This window comes from Mauremys reevesii, linkage group 12, assembly GCF_016161935.1.
Source record: "Mauremys reevesii isolate NIE-2019 linkage group 12, ASM1616193v1, whole genome shotgun sequence".
In the NCBI taxonomy this organism is placed as follows: Eukaryota; Metazoa; Chordata; order Testudines; family Geoemydidae; genus Mauremys; species Mauremys reevesii.
Window position 1 is genome coordinate 16646531 of NC_052634.1, and position 15693 is coordinate 16662223.

Consider the following 15693-nt stretch of genomic DNA (forward strand, 5'->3'; position numbering starts at 1 on the left):
TTGAGCAACAGGGGCAGGTATTGTAAAGAACAAAGAGCTCCGAAGAGGTGGAGCAGCTTTCTGGCTAGAAAGAATCAAGAGAAAGGAAACATGGCTTCCCACTTAGTGAAAGAGGAAGGCGATAAAGCTTTTATTTAGAGGCTGGAAGAGGATTTTAATGTAAATGCTACTGGAGGCAGTGGCAAGAGAAGAGCTATTTTTTCCTAACACTGGTGGGAAGAGTGACATTTGCAGTACTTAGAAGCTTACGCTTGCCAGAGGAAGCGGGTGCGATGGAGTGTAAGGACTCGAGGTGCTTCAAAAACTGTATGTTCCAGAAAAAAACTTTCTGCTGAAGTTCCAGCACAGAAACAACGTGGGCGGAGAGGATGTCGCAAAATGTCTACTCTAAAGAAAAGCTTTCCACTGCCTGCCATTGTGGTGACCTTAATCTTCTTTGAATACAAGTCGCTCTAGGTCCTGGGGATTGACGCCGGCTTTGGATGCTAGTGGTCCTGAGCTCAAATCATGAGCATGCCCTGGCAGTTGGAGATAACAGCTATGGCTGCTTTAATTTTGATCATAATGGCCTTAAAAATCTATGCACATTTGTCGACTTACGTCCCCTCTTAGCTCCAGTCTACATTACAAATGTAGGGTTCCAAAGAGGATGGATCTAGACTGTTTTCAGTGGTACCAGATGACAGAACAAGGAGTAATGGTCTCAAGTTGCAGAGGGGGAGGTTTAGGTTGGATATTAGGAAAAACTTTTTCACTAGTAGGGTGGTGAAGAACTGGAATGGGTTACCTAGGGAGGTGGTGGAATCTCCTTCCTTAGAGGTTTTTAAGGTCAGGCTTGACAAAGCCCTGGCTGGGATGATTTAGTTGGGGTTGGTCCTGCTTTGAGCAGGGGGTTGGACTAGATGACCTCCTGAGCTCCCTTCCAACCCTGAGATTCTATGATTCTATGTCAGGGAACCTGGTTACACCACAGTTGCTCACGAAGCCCATTACAACCATGGGGCGAATCTGTAGTGTAAACTGGACCTTTGTCATTTGAGCCTTGGCTCTTTCATTCTAGTGCATAGATGTCATGGTGATAAATCCTTTATTTAAAAATTCGGAGCTAGGTAGCACTCAGCAATGGTTCATAACCAAGCTAAGGACTTGGTCTGACCTGAGGTCTAGTCTTCACTACAACAGGAATCATGTTTGAACAGTGTAGCACGGAGGTTCCCTGAAATGGTTGTACTGTAGGAGAGGAATAACGTTAGTGCTAAAGGAGCAGAAATATATAGGATGGCACATGAGGGCAGAACTAGTAGTTCTGAGCTAAAATTAGGAAAGGAAGCATCTGGGTTGAATATTAGAAAAGTTGTCCTTACTGTGCGATAGATCAGACAGTGGAATTGTCTCTCACGGGAAGGGGGAAACGCACCGTCAGTCAGGACTTGTAAATTCAGACTGCTCAAAGCACTAGAAGGTGTGCTCTAGGGAGCAACCCTCACCTGGCCCCAAGGAGATGGACAGACTGGCCTAAGAGGTCTCTTCTATTTGGGATTGGATGACATATTGACACCACTTCTCTGCAGCTTCCAAAAAACTATGACTGAATCCATCTCACCCAGAGATCACCCCTGTCTCTCCCAGCAGATACAGATCAATTCTCTCAGGGAAAAATGTCACACTGATATGTCAGGATGTGCTAGACAAGGAGCAGAGCCGGCAGGAGAAAAACATCTAGCACTGCTGCTAATAGAAGGTGATCCTGGCAGTTACAGGCTGGTAAGCCTAATTTCAGTACCAGGAAAGCTGCTTGAAACTATAGTAAAAAATAGAATTATCAGACACATAGATGAACATGATACATTGGGAAGGAGTCAAACGGCTTTTGTAAGGAGAAATCATACTTCACCAATCTATTAGAATTCTTTGAGGGTATCAACAAGCATGTGGACAAGGGGGATCCAGTGGATGGACTTTCAGAAAGCCTTTGACAAGGTCCCACACCAAAGACTCTTAAAAGTAAGTAGTCCTGGGAGAAGAGGGAAAGTCCTCTCATGGATCAGTAACTGGTTAAAAGATAGGACACAAAAGGTAGGAATAAATGGTCAGTTTTCACAGCAGAGAGAGGTAAATAGCATGGTACCCCAAGAATCTGTCCTGGGATTTGTGCTGTTCAATATATTCATAAATGATCCGGAAAAGGGGATGAACTGTGAGGTGGCAAAATTTCCCGGTGACACTAAATTGCTCAAAATAGTTAAGTCCAAAGCAGATTGGCAAATTACAAAGGGATCTCACAAAACTAGGTGATTGCGTAATAAAATGGCAGATGAAATTCAATGTTGGCAAATGCAAAGTAATGCACTTTTGAAAACGTAATCCCAACTATATAGACAAATCATACGATTAGCAGTTACCACTCAAGAAAGAGACCTTGTGGATAGTTCTCTGAAAATATCTATTCAATGTGCAGCAGCAGTCAAAAAAGCGAACAGAATGTTAGGCACCATTAGGACAGGGATAGATAATAAGACAGAAAATATCATAATGCCACTGTATAAATCCATGGTACACCCACATCTTGAATACTGTGTGCAGTTCTGGTCACCCCATCTCAGAAAAGATATATGACAATTGGAAAAGGTACAGAGCAGGGCAACCAAAATGATTAGGGCTATAAAACAGCTTCCATATGGGAAGAGATTAAAAAAACTGGGAATGTTCATCTTAGGGATAGGACAGAGGTCTATAAAATCATGACTGGTGGAAGACAGTGAATAAGGAAGGGTTTTTACCCCTTCACATAACATAAGAAGCAGGGATTCCCCCAAGGAAATGAACAGGCAGCAGGTTAATAACTAAGGTACAGAAGTACTTCCCACAATGCACAGTCAAGCTGTGGAACTTGTTGCCGGAGATGTTGTGACTGGGTTAAAGAAAGAGCTAGAAAACAGGTCCATCAATGGCTATTAGCCAAGAGGGTCAGGGACACAACCCCATGCTCTGGATATTCCTAAACCTCTGGCTGCCAGAAGCTGGGAATAATAACTTGATAATTGCCCTGTTCTGCATATTCCCTCTGGGGCACCTGGCATTGGCCACTGTTGAGATCCTCGGCTGGATGGACCATTGGTCTGTCTGACCCAGTCTGGCCGCTCTTATGTTCTTACGGAGCTTCACTAGCAATGATTTCCTTCCATCTCAGAGTTCTTAATCAGTCAGATAGGCACAGTCCCACCCCGTGCTGGAAGCGTTGCACTAAAGAAAGGAGAGGATGAGCAGCATCTGATGACAGAGATGTGAGGGGGCAGGTATATGTTTGCATGTTGACTGCTGACTGCGGGCATGGCACAATGGAAGGAAAAAAAATGGCAGCTGACATCAATCATCAAAAGAATGGCCGGCAGCCCCTCAGACAAGAGGGAGACCAGCCAGCCCTGGGAGCCAGCATGGAAACCAGGACCAGGACCTTTGGGGGGGAGGGGATCAGGGTTCAAGTTCCAACTCCCCCCTCCTTTGCGTGTCCCTGGGGCTCCTCTCTCTTCTCTCTCTCTCTCTCTCTCAAAAAAAGATTTTTAGATTTTATTTTTCTATTTTTTTTATCTGCCTCTATATTTATAGGGGGGCCTTTGCAGCGGGGGGCCTGGCTCCTGATCTCAGCTGGGGGCTCCAGCTGCTATAGAAATATAAATAATGCACAATGATGGTGACTCTGATACCTGGGCCTGAAAAACAAGTCCCATGTATCCTTGGGCTATGTACAAGAAGGGCCAAAAACAGCACATGGAGAAGGAAAATAGGAAGGTTGCCTAGCAACTTCCAAACTGTATTTTATGGAAGAGAAAGCTAATGCGAGCTGGGAGGGGAGCTCTGCAGAGAAAACGCATAGTAAAGCCTGGCTAATTTTCACCCCCTTACTTAGCTCTCAGACACAAATCCAGAAGTCTCACCCCACTCCCTCTGCACAGATCTAATAGCAGGGACAACGCTACAGTGCGGTCTCATGTGACTAAGATATTGTGACTTTATATAACATTCCATACAACAAATGATGTTCAAAACATGTTCAGATTGCAAAGCAAAGCACTCTGCCGTTAGGGAACACCAGTGTAACCTTAACTCTGCCCCATTGTGCATATACATTATTATACAGGGAAGTCACTTAGGGCCAGACTTTGGGAGTTGTTGGCTGTTAGAAATCTGACCATTCTCCTCTCTGTGCCTCACTTCCCATATGTAAAATGCACATAATACTTCCTATAGTTCGGAGGATCATCACCTCAGTAGAAGGGGGACCAATCTCCTTGGGGACAGGCTGGCTAGAGTAGTCAGGAAGGAGTTCAACTAATATCTAAAGAGAGGGTAAAGAGAGGGAAGATATGAGCACTCAGAGTAAAACTGAGATGCTCAGAACAAAATCAATTAAGGAATCAAAGGATATGAAGAGAAAAAAAATCCTGAATTGCCCGTACACCAATGCTAGCAGCCTGGGTAACAAACAAGACAAATTGGAATTGCTCATTTAGGAGCATAAATTCGATCTAGTTGGTATTACTGGTGGGATGATCCACGCGACTGGAATATTAAAAACAATGGTTATAACTGATCTAGCAATGATCGAATCAGCAAATGGGGACAGGGGTTGGCACTCTGTCTAAAATAGCATTACCTGTGTCTGAGCCACCGATAAGGCAGAAGAAAATGCTCTTGAATGCTTCTAAATCAATATCCTAGCAGATAAAGCACGAGATGGAGTGTTGGTGTCTGCCACAGACCTCTAAATCACAGTAGGGAACAGGATGACCGCCTCCTTGTACACCCATCCACAATGTGTAGAAAAAAACCCATGTGTGATCGTGGGGGACTTCATTCTGAGTGACATATCATGGAGGTCTCACGCTGCCAGTCCTAAATCTTCCTTGGAATTTCTAAATGTTATAGATGACAATTTCCTAACATTTTGCAGCCAACACGAGGAAATTCTGTATTGGACCTTGTCCTAACAGATAATGAGGACCGATCACAGTACTAAAAAATAATGGCAGCTATGGGACAAGTGATCATGACTTGATCACATTTCTAATGTGCAAGCAGAATAAAGTCAGACCAGTAACGTCTCTACATGGAGCTTTAATAGGGCCAGTTTCACAAAGCCAAAAACAATTATGAGCCAAATCAGCAGGGAGGAAGAATTTAATCAGAAAAATATGAATGGTAATTGGGAATCCTTTAAGAACACGGCACTAGATGTCACAATCCCACAATTTGCGGAAGAAGGCTGTGCTGGTTAAAAAAAACTGACCTGGTTTTAGAGGGGAAGTGATGGCAGTTATAAAAATAATTTTAAACTATATAACAAGTGGAAGAAAAGGGAAGGTGATAGTGATGTCAGATATGAAAATGTCAGAAGTTAGGAAGTGTAGAACATTGATAAGGTAAGCAAAGATACACAAGAAGAAATCCATGTCCATCAGAATTAAGGGCAATAAGGAGGCGTTTTTAGAAATATATGAGGAACAAAAAGAATCCTGACAATGGTGTTGGTCCTTTACTAGACAGAAATGGTCGAATTATCAATAATAATGCAGGAAAGGCAGAAGCAGGGCCGTTCTTACCCATACGTAAACTACACAGTTGCATAGGGCACCAGGAAATTGCCCCAAATTTCCTGGTGCCCTATGCAGCTGCGTGCTGCTCCAGCAGCCAGCCCGATCCCCCGGCTGGCTAAAAAGGCCAGGAAAGCTGCCCCCACCACTGCTCCCTCCCACCCCCACGCCACCCCTTCCCCTGAGCTACATCCCAGGGGACTGCAGCAGGGGTTGGGCGCGCCCTGCACTCACCGGGCGGTGGGAAGTGGAGCGACCTGGCCCCAGCCTGCTCCACTCTGCCAGCTCCCAGCCGCGCCACTGCTGAGTGCTGGGGGGCGGTTCCCTCCTGCCCCCCAAGTCCCAAGGCTGGGAGCCAGGGGAGCAGAGCAGGCTGGGGCCAGGTCACTCCCCTTCCTGCCACCCTGTGAGTGTGGGTTTGAGCCCACCTTGCAGTCACCGCCGGGTGGCAGGAAGTGGAGTGACCCGGCTCGTGCTGGGGAGCAGTTTCCCCCCTGCCCCCTAAGCCTGCTCCTGCTCCCCACAGGCCTTGGGCGCAGCCCCCTCCCCCCTGAGGGGGAGGGGGGGCTACGTAGGGCACCACAATGTCTAGGGACGGTCCTGGGCAGAAGTGAGAAGTGTGCAATAAATATTTCTGTTCTATATTTGGGGGAAAAAACTAGCTGATATAGTCTCATTCAGCTAGTATCTCTGGAGCAGTGGTTCTCAACCTATTTACCACTGTGGGTCACACATGCAGCTCTCTACATGTTTTGTGAGCTGCATCCACACAATATATATGCTACCTGTATGGCCCTGAGGATGTCACATGGGCCACAGATGTATGCTGATTAAATCACAAGAGGCCTGCTCTGGAGGATGTTAAACAGAAGCAACTAAAGATACGTATGCAGTGTAGTTGTAGCTGTGTTCGTCCCAGGATATTAGAGAGACAAGGTGGGGGAGGTAAGATCTTTTATTGAACCGACTTCCGTTGGTGAGCGAGACAAATGCAAGGTGGATCAGATTGCGTAGCATAAGTAGTTAGCACATATTCTAAGGGACCATTCAAGGTTGGTAGAGTAGCCCATTGACACCTCTGCAGTCATAGGACAAACAGGGGAGCTAAGTGGGTTGCAGATTGTTGTAATAAACAATAAATCCAGGGTCTCTGTTCAGTCCATGATTTTCAGTGTCTATCAGAATTATAAATTTAAACTCCCAGGCTTGTCTTTTGAAAGCGTTGTGCAGGTTTCCTTTGAGGATGAGGACTGAGAGGTCAGATAAGCGATTGCTCTGTGAAAAGTGTTCACCCACAGGCGATAGGGTGTTTTTGTCTTTTATCATTTTCCTGTGTGAGTTCATTCAAGAGTTCATTCACAAAGCGATCACTCTATATCTATATATAATGTAGGCCCTATGTACAGGATGGGGGACTCTCTCCTGGGAAGCAGTGACCCAGACAAAAATCTGAGGGTCATGGTAGATAACCAGCTGAATATGGGCTCCCAATGTGAAGTGGTGGCCAAAAGAGCAGCTAGTGAGATCCTGGGATACATAAACAGGGGAATCTGAAGTAGGAATAGAGTGGTTGTTTTACGTCTATATTTGATACTGGTGAGACAGCTGCTGGAACCTGTGTCCAGTTCTGGTGCCAACAATTCAGGAAGGATGTTGATAAATTCCAGAGTTCAGAGAAGAGCCATGAGAATGATTAAAGGATTAGAAAACCAGCTTTATAGTGATAGACTCAAAGAGCTCAATCTATTTAGCTTAACAAAGAGAAGGTGAAGGGGTGATGTGATCACAGTCTGTAAGTAGCTGCATGGAGAACAAATATTTACTAATGGGCTCTTCAGTCTACCAAACTTATAACATGATCCAGTGGCTGGTATTTGAAGCTAGACAAATTCAAACTGAAAATAAGGCAGGAATTTTTAACAGTGAGGGTAATGAACTATTGGACAATTCACCCAGCCTTGTGGTGAATTCTCCTTTCCTGACAATGTTTAAATCCAGACCGGACGTTTTTCTAAAAGCTCTGCTCTAGGAATTATTTTGGGGCAGGTCTCTGGCCTGTGTTGCACAGCAGGTCACACTAGATGATCACAATGGTCCCTTCTGGCCTTGGAATCTATGAATCTTTCTCTGCTTCTCCCCTTTGTCTGTCTTGTCTATTTAGACAGTAAGGTCTTCAGGGCAGGGGCTGTCTGTTATGTGTACCTAGGACAACGAGGCCCTGCTCTCATACGGGGACTCAAGGTGCTATTGTAAAACAATAAGTTTCCTTCCATGTGGCCACAAAAATAACAGCATTCATTGTTTTTATTGTAATAAAATCTGACAGCCTTTCAGTGCAACTCTATGTTATAAAAATGGCACCGTGGCGCTCCATGTGTATTGTGACTCCCGAGCAAATATAGTCAGTCATAAGTAAAGTGATGTTTGGCCTGGCTTGCCACTCTGTGAATGGAATTATACCAACCTCAATCTGTCGCAGCAGAAGGATGAATCAGGCTGTTGTTTCTAACCCCCACCAGCCCAGCAAACTCCCCCAGGGATGATTCAAGAGTCAAACTGGGGTCTTCCTTTCTCATGCATTATCACCAGCAGTCAAGATTTTGCAAACCAAACTGTGCCTGATACCTGTTGAACCCAATGACCTTCTGTGGGTTTGCATAGGTGTAAATGACTGGGATTGGAAAGAACTCTGTTATGATGCACAAAAGGAAGAGACTCCAGCTCCCCTCTCCAGGGACAGCCGGAGTACAAAGCAGAACAAAAATAGGAAGCTGCATACATACAGGGAGCAGATTTGCTGAGTCAGGTGGTGCCATTTTTGCACAGTCACTCTTCAGCGCAGAACCACGTTTTAGTGTCGAGTCTAGCAGTCACATCTGAGTCAGTGCACATGCTCTGAACAGTAGCCATATTTAGGAAGCTGCCATAGCAATAAAGAATCACTTACTCCCCGTTCACATAGGGACACGCGAGAGGGTTTGAGAGTTTCTAATTCATTGGAGTCTCATCAGTCCAAGGAGATCTGCTTAGCGAGGATGAATGGAATCCTCAGTAGTGCTAGTGCAAACAACATCAGTGCAATAGAAGAGCAGGTTTGGGAACCTGGAGGTCTCATTGCCTTGCAGCTCTAGGTTTCACCACACAGAAACTCCCTCACATTTCCTTCCATCCGAGCACCCCCAGGGCCGCCCAGAGGATTCAGGGCCCTGGGGTCTTCGGCGGTGGGGGGGCTCCGCTTCAGCAGTAATTCAGCGTCGGGGGGTCCGTCCACTCCGGGACCCGCCGCCAAAGTGCCCCGAAGACCCACGGCGGGTGCTCTCCGCTGCCAAATTACCGCTGAAGCAGGACCCGGCACTTCGGAAGGACCCCCTGCTGCCGAAGACCCAGAGCGGAAGAAGCTCCGGGGGCCCGGGCCCAGCGAGAGTTTTCCGGGGCCTGCGGAGCGAGTGAAGGACCCCACTCCAGGGGCCCCGAAAAACTCTCGTGGGGGCCCCTGCGGGGCCTGGGGCCTGGAGAAAATTGCCCCCCCCCAGGCGGCCCTGAGCACCCCCTCCCCCATCCCAGAGCTTGCATGTGAGCTCCCACATCCTCTCTTTTCCAGCCCTCCCTCCAGTACCCACCTCCCAGTTTGCAGTGCAGGGAGCAGCCAAGAGCACAGAGTGCAGTGTTGTAGCAACAGAGGTAAACCAGTAAGCCCCAGGAAGTAACACACACACACACACACACACAGAGAGAGGCAGCCCTATATCCAATAGTAGGATCTACACTAGGAACCCCTTCAGCGCCTTCCAGCACAGCTCCCCTCTTTTACTGCCAGAAACGCTAACACTGAAAACCCACCCAGACCTCAGCCCACACGTTAATACCACAGGATAGGCCACTGCTGGGATTTCCAGTCCCAGCACTCAGAAATCATGAAATAGGCTTAAAAATCCCGAGATGAAATAATGATGATAATCAGCTTGGGGTTCTATTTATTTGGGGCTCTCAAGGCTTCCAAGTGCGTGAGCTCTCAGGGCACATTTCCCTCACATTTTCAAGTATTTATTCGCAGCCCTGAGGGCTAGAAACTTTTTCTTTTAATGGAAACTGAGGTTTAATGGAATCACATGACTCCAGGAGCTGGCGCTTTAAGCAAAACATCAAACATTACAGGGGTTGGCAACACTGCTTCAGCGCCCTGAGCCAGCTGAGCAGGTGACTCCACCTCTCTGTTAACCTCCACGCTGTTTTAGGCACAAGTCCTCAATCAGTCCTCACACCAATGGGAGCTAGGCACCCACATGCCTTTGAGGAACGAGTGCCTTTGGGTGCTCTGCTTTAGGCCTGCAGCCCACTCCTCTGCAGCGACTGCTCTGAAAGTGTCTTCCTTTCCCTCGGCCTGCTCAGAGCCTTCAGCTGCTTTCTCTGCTGTTTCGGGCAGTCCTAGCAGCACAGCCAGTTCTGAGAGCTGCTCCAGCCTGGGCCGAGGGAGGAAAACAAACCCTGCCATCTCCCTGCAGGACAGAGGGAGGGGGGTCCAGCCAGCTCTGACACTGGGTTGAGAGGTGGGCAGCAGGAGCACGGCATTCCCAGAGGCGAGCATGTCATCAGTGAAACCGGGGCAGGTGACACAGGAGACTGGATGCCACAGCCAGCTGCAGTGAGACCCATCACCCTCCCTCGTTAAGGACCTGCTAGCCAAAAGTGCAATCTCCCTATTACACATCCCTCCCCTACTTACCCCCGACTCCTCCCCAATCCCTTCCCCCACAGTCTCGTCACCCGCTTTCCCCTTCACACTCTGCCCCCCACCAACTCTGCACCCCTCGGACGTCCCTCCCCATCACACATTCCCTGCAGGGGGTCTTCCAGACCCCCTCCCCCCATCCCCATGCCCCAGTCTCACCTTCCCCCAGCAGAACCCCTCTGCCCATTCCTCCATTAGCCACCTCTTTCCCACCATGCAGCCTCCCCTCCCCCGTCTGACACCCCTTTCCCACCGCGCAGCCTCCCCTCCCCCGTCCGACACCCATTTCCCACCGCGTAGCCTCTCCTCCCCCGTCCAACACCCATTCCTCACCACTTCAAAGGGGGACTGAACTATAAAAGTGAGGGGCAAAACACCCCCAGTTCTCACTCCCTCTCCACTTCTCCCTTTTTGCCTCAGAAGAAACAGCCATTGGACTTTTGGAGCAGCTCCCGGCCTGAGCGTTTGGTCAGCAATAGGACTGGAAATGTGGTAAGGGCACTTAACTTTGAACCAAGTCTAGTGTGTTATGGTTAGAAAGCGTTTTATCTTTATTTTTCCTGTAGCCATTTCTGCTTTTAGTTCTGACGCAAACAGCACTGCTGCCTGGGACGTGCAGAATGTTGCAAGGGTGCATGCGGGCGCCAGCCATTTCTGCGGTGAGCAGCCTTGCATTGGTTTCCTTGCTTTAGGGCAGACACATGGCAGACACATGCGCATCTGTATATCGCTCTTTCTGCATCTCTCTGAATTCACGTCCCCGGGTGGGATTCTAATGGGGATCCGGGTCTCAGGGGTCTGTGAGCAGGTGTGTCTGTAGCAATGCATCATTGGGTGAAGTGCTGGATTAAAGAATTTTGGGGCCCTGTTCACTATCGGAATTGAGGGAGACACCCACCTTCTCTGCCAGGTCCTGCCTCCTGGGGGGTGGGAGGCATGGGGCTTGGGTCCTGCCCCGGAGTAGGAGGCCCTGGTGTGGGGGGGTCTGTCGGACAGTGAGGCTGTGGTTCATGTCCTGCAGCAGGATGGGCTTCGTTCCTCACTCCGGCCCATTGGTCCTTGCCATGGCGTGCAGATGGGGCCTTTCCTCTGCGATGACTTGCCCTGTCCCCTTTCTGGCCTTGGGTTGTTTTTGTTGTGGGGGAGGTTGTTGGGGGCCCCCTCGAGATGGGGGCTCTGTGCAAACGCACCAAGTGCACATTAGTTAATCCGGGCCTGCTTGTGTATCTCCCAGTGTGTTTGTGACCCTGGGTGTGGGTGTACTGGGGGGATCTATTAGTTGCGGGGAGGGCTGTGTGTACTGAGGGTAACGACATTTGTGTGCTGTGGGTCTAGTGCTCTGGGTGGGGGTAACTCTCTGAGTTGGGGGTATGGTATAGCCATAGGTGCTGGAACTAGGGGTGCTGGGGGTGTGGCCGCACCCCCTGGCTTGAAGTGGTTTCCATCAGATCCGGGACTTACAATTTGGTTCAATGGCTCTCGGCACCCCTACTACACAAATTGTTCCAGCCTCCCTGGGTATCTCTGAGCTGTGTGTGGGTGTCTGTGTAAGTAGGTCAGATGCAGTTTGCTGTGCTTCATTGTGTGGGCAAGGTTCAGCTTCACAAGGCTTGTTGAATGGGTGGGAGTGTTTGTCCTGATTTCGTGGTTTCAACCCACCACAGGATTTAATGCTCGATTTAGTTTAAAAAAAACAGTTCTGGAAAAGGGCTGTGTCCCTCTCCCAAGAGCCCAGAGGTTAGGGCAGGTTTAACACCTCCAGCTTCTCCTGCTCAGCTCTTCTTTCACAGTTCTGCTGGTGACACCTCAAGAACAGCCTGTCTTGTGGCTTGAAACTTTGGTGATCGCCAGATAGCTAGATGCGTCGCAACAGCCAAGAAGCATCAGAAGCTCTGACCAGAGCAGGAAGAACACAGAAGATAGGATTGTGACGGGTCCCCCCCAGGGTGCCACCTGGAACTAAGATAACACTGAGCCCTCTCACCCACCAGCCTCTGCTTCCTCTCACACTGTACTGCTGTGACAAGTTGCAAAGTCCTCCAGCCTGCAATTTCACCAGCACACATACAGGTAGGGACACACCCAGCTGCAGTTACATGCAGGATCTCTGACCAGCCCCTGCAATGAACCAACAATGATAGACTTTAAGTGATTATAAGTGATAGCCAACAGATCAAAGCAGGTTTTACCTAGCAAATAAATAAAAAATGCAAACTAAGCTTAATATACTAAATAGATTGGATATGATTAGCAGACTCTCACCCTAAGAGATGATACAAGCAGGCTGCAGATTCTTAAGGGGACAGCTGCATTTGCTTACAGCTTGGAATCCTGAGGTATTCCATTCACAGGCTAAAATTCCCGTTAGCCTGGGCCCAGCACTTCCCCCAGTTCAGTCTTTGTTCCTCAGGTGTTTCCAGGAGTCTTCTTCTAAAGGGAGTGAAGAACACCAGACGATGTCACTCCCTCCCTTATACAGCTTTTGCATATGGCAGGAACCTTTGTTTCAAAGCTTGGTTCCCAGACCAGTCTGTGGAAAAATACTGACATCCCAAGATGGAGGCTAGAGACATGCGGTCACATCACGTCTATGCAGAGTCATAGCAGCCATTAGTTGGAGGCTGTCTGTAGCATTTTCAGGAAGGCCCCCCAGGTAGGAGATAAGCTTCTCCTAAGACAGTGGTCCCCAACGCGGTGCCATAGCGCCCGCGGGGGCATCTTAATGCGCCCGCGTCCTGGACCCCGGGAGAGCACCCGCCGAAATGCCGCCGAATTTCAGCAGCATTTCGGCGGGGACGCCTCTCGATGATGATGCTTATCGCCAACAAGTGATGTCATCGAGAGGCGTCGCTCCCTAATTTCGGCGGGGACGCCTCTTGATGACGTCGCTTGTCGACAGCAAGCGGCGTCATCGAGAGGTGTTGCCGCCGAAATGCCGCCGAAATTTGGCAGCATTTTGGCGGGTGCTCCACCGCCGCAGTGGTCCTTCGTCTTGTGCCCGCCAGACGAAAAGGTTGGGGATCACTGTCCTAAGGCCTATTGTTTTTTCCTAGTGGCCCATTGCCCTGAATAGGTCCTCCCCCACCCACTATCCAGATTGAAAGCATCTTGTCTAGTGGGCGTTACCCGGGTGTAACTACATTTGAAATACAGATACATAGTCAATATTCATAACTTCAGAGAGAAAAATGATACAGGCATACAAATAGGATTATCATATTTAGCAAATCATAACCCTTCCAATGACACCTCACATGACTTATCTTGCATAAAATACATTACAATTATGTCATAATCATATCATAATAATGTCACTGTGAAGAATATAGGGTTCAGTGTCACACTGATGATCTAGCCAATATCAGCGTGAAACAAGAGAGATGGCCCTTAACGTTTCCAGGCATTAAGCCTCTGGATGGAAAGTAACTCACCTCATGGGAGTTGAAGCATCTGGCCCCCACCCTGTTAGGGATAGGAATGGGGCTGCTTGGGCCATAGCTTTGATCTGGAACGGTGATTCCTGTGACCTTGAGCGGTATATGGGAAGCTATGTCGTGTAAATGTACCTTTCTCCCTCTGTCGCTCTTAGGCTTCACAACTGCATATCAGTCTAATCTATGGGGCTGCTTTTCCACTCACTCACCCTGAGGTCAGGCAGGAGCAAGTCCACTAAAGTCCATGTAGTTACTAGGGTAACCAGATGTCCTGATTTTTATCAGGCCAGTCCTGATATTCAGGGCTTTGTCTTATATAGACGCCTATTGCCCCACATCCCAGTCCCAATTTTTCACACTTGCTACCTGGCCACTGTAGTAGTTACACTGACATAAATTCAGTGTAAGAGAGAAGAATCCAGCTCTGTCTACTCTTCCCTTCCAGATCTAGTTTTACAGCAGAGTGGATCAGGCTGGAACACACTGAAAGCTGAGAAGCAGAAGGGCACATATTTACGTGCCCTAATGACGGAGAATCGTAGAACTTTCCATGTAACATTAAATATTTGATACTATTTGGTCTGCGGCTGTATTTATAGTGTATGAAGTCTTGTTCCAGGCTGCCTGTCCCTTTAAGTATTTAAAGTGTGTTAGAAGCAAGGGGAGTTGCTGCGAAATAAACTGGAGAGGAGAGAAAAAAAATGAAAAGCATGAAGAGAACTGGAGCCGTGTGAGTAGGTCTGATAGGCTCCGCAGCCAGGAGGAACTGGGTTACGTAGGCAAGAGGCTCTGTTCAACTTGAGCACCTGCAGAAGGAGCTGATCCGGAGAGAGCAGGGCAAAACCAAGTTACAAGTGGAGCAGAAAGGCAGATCCTTGCCGTCCCGTTGCTTAAGCCTCCCGTTGATTGGAAACCTCCTAATCGGATTGGCACCGGGGATGGACTGCTGCAATGTATGTACAAGCCTGTTTGCTTTTTAATCCGACAGCAACAAAAATGCAGGTTACTAGTCCCTGTTGCAAAGGACTGAAATCAAGGTGCCCTGGTAGAAGGGGTACAGGGTCTGTTGCCATTGCTGAACTGTTCTCAGCAATCTAAGGGTACAGACACACCTTCCTTGCTCTAGGCACTGAGGTGTTTGGGGGCAGGCGGTGGGGAGTTCTACCCAGGGCATGTTACATTGTTACGTGCACAGCCTGTGACTAGTGGCATGGAAGCAGGTTAATTTGTAAAAAGTAAAAAGCATGAGGCTGTGGACTGAAATGTCTCTATTTCCTTTTCAAAATGAGTTGTTTTAGCCACCAGCTCTGGACTCTTAAATCTGCTCCACTGCATGGCAGGGTAGTTTCTGTTGCAGGGTTTTTTGAACATGAAATAATAATGGTACCAGCTGAAAAGCTAGTTTGTGTGTGGGAGTCTCTCTGCTTATTTCTATTCCGGCACTCAGGAGAGGAAGAGAGCCGGGAAAACAAAGTCCTTTCCCACGGTGCTGAGGAAAAACAGCAAGTGCCACTTAAGCTGCCTTTCATTTATTTAGTTAGTTTTTGGAAGGAAAGCCACCCACCCAAACCTGAAACTCTGAACTTTGGGCAACCAGACACCTTCTTCTGAGCACTTAGGAGAATTGCACTTTCTAATGACAAAAGCAACTAATTAATTGAAGCTGTCTGCAGTTAGATCAGCATTTAGACAGATCTGGGGTTCATTTGAGAAGGATGGTGATAAATTGGAGAGGATACAGAGAGGAGCCACTCAAATGATTAAAAAAACCTCCCTTGTAGTGATGATTCCAGGAGCTTAGTCTGTTTAGCTTAACAAAGAGAAGGTGAAGGGGTGACTTGATTACAGCTTGTAAGTACATGCACAGGGAACAAATATTTAACCAGGGGATCTTCAGTACACCAAAGAAAGGTCTAACTTGATCTAGTTTGGGGGGAAG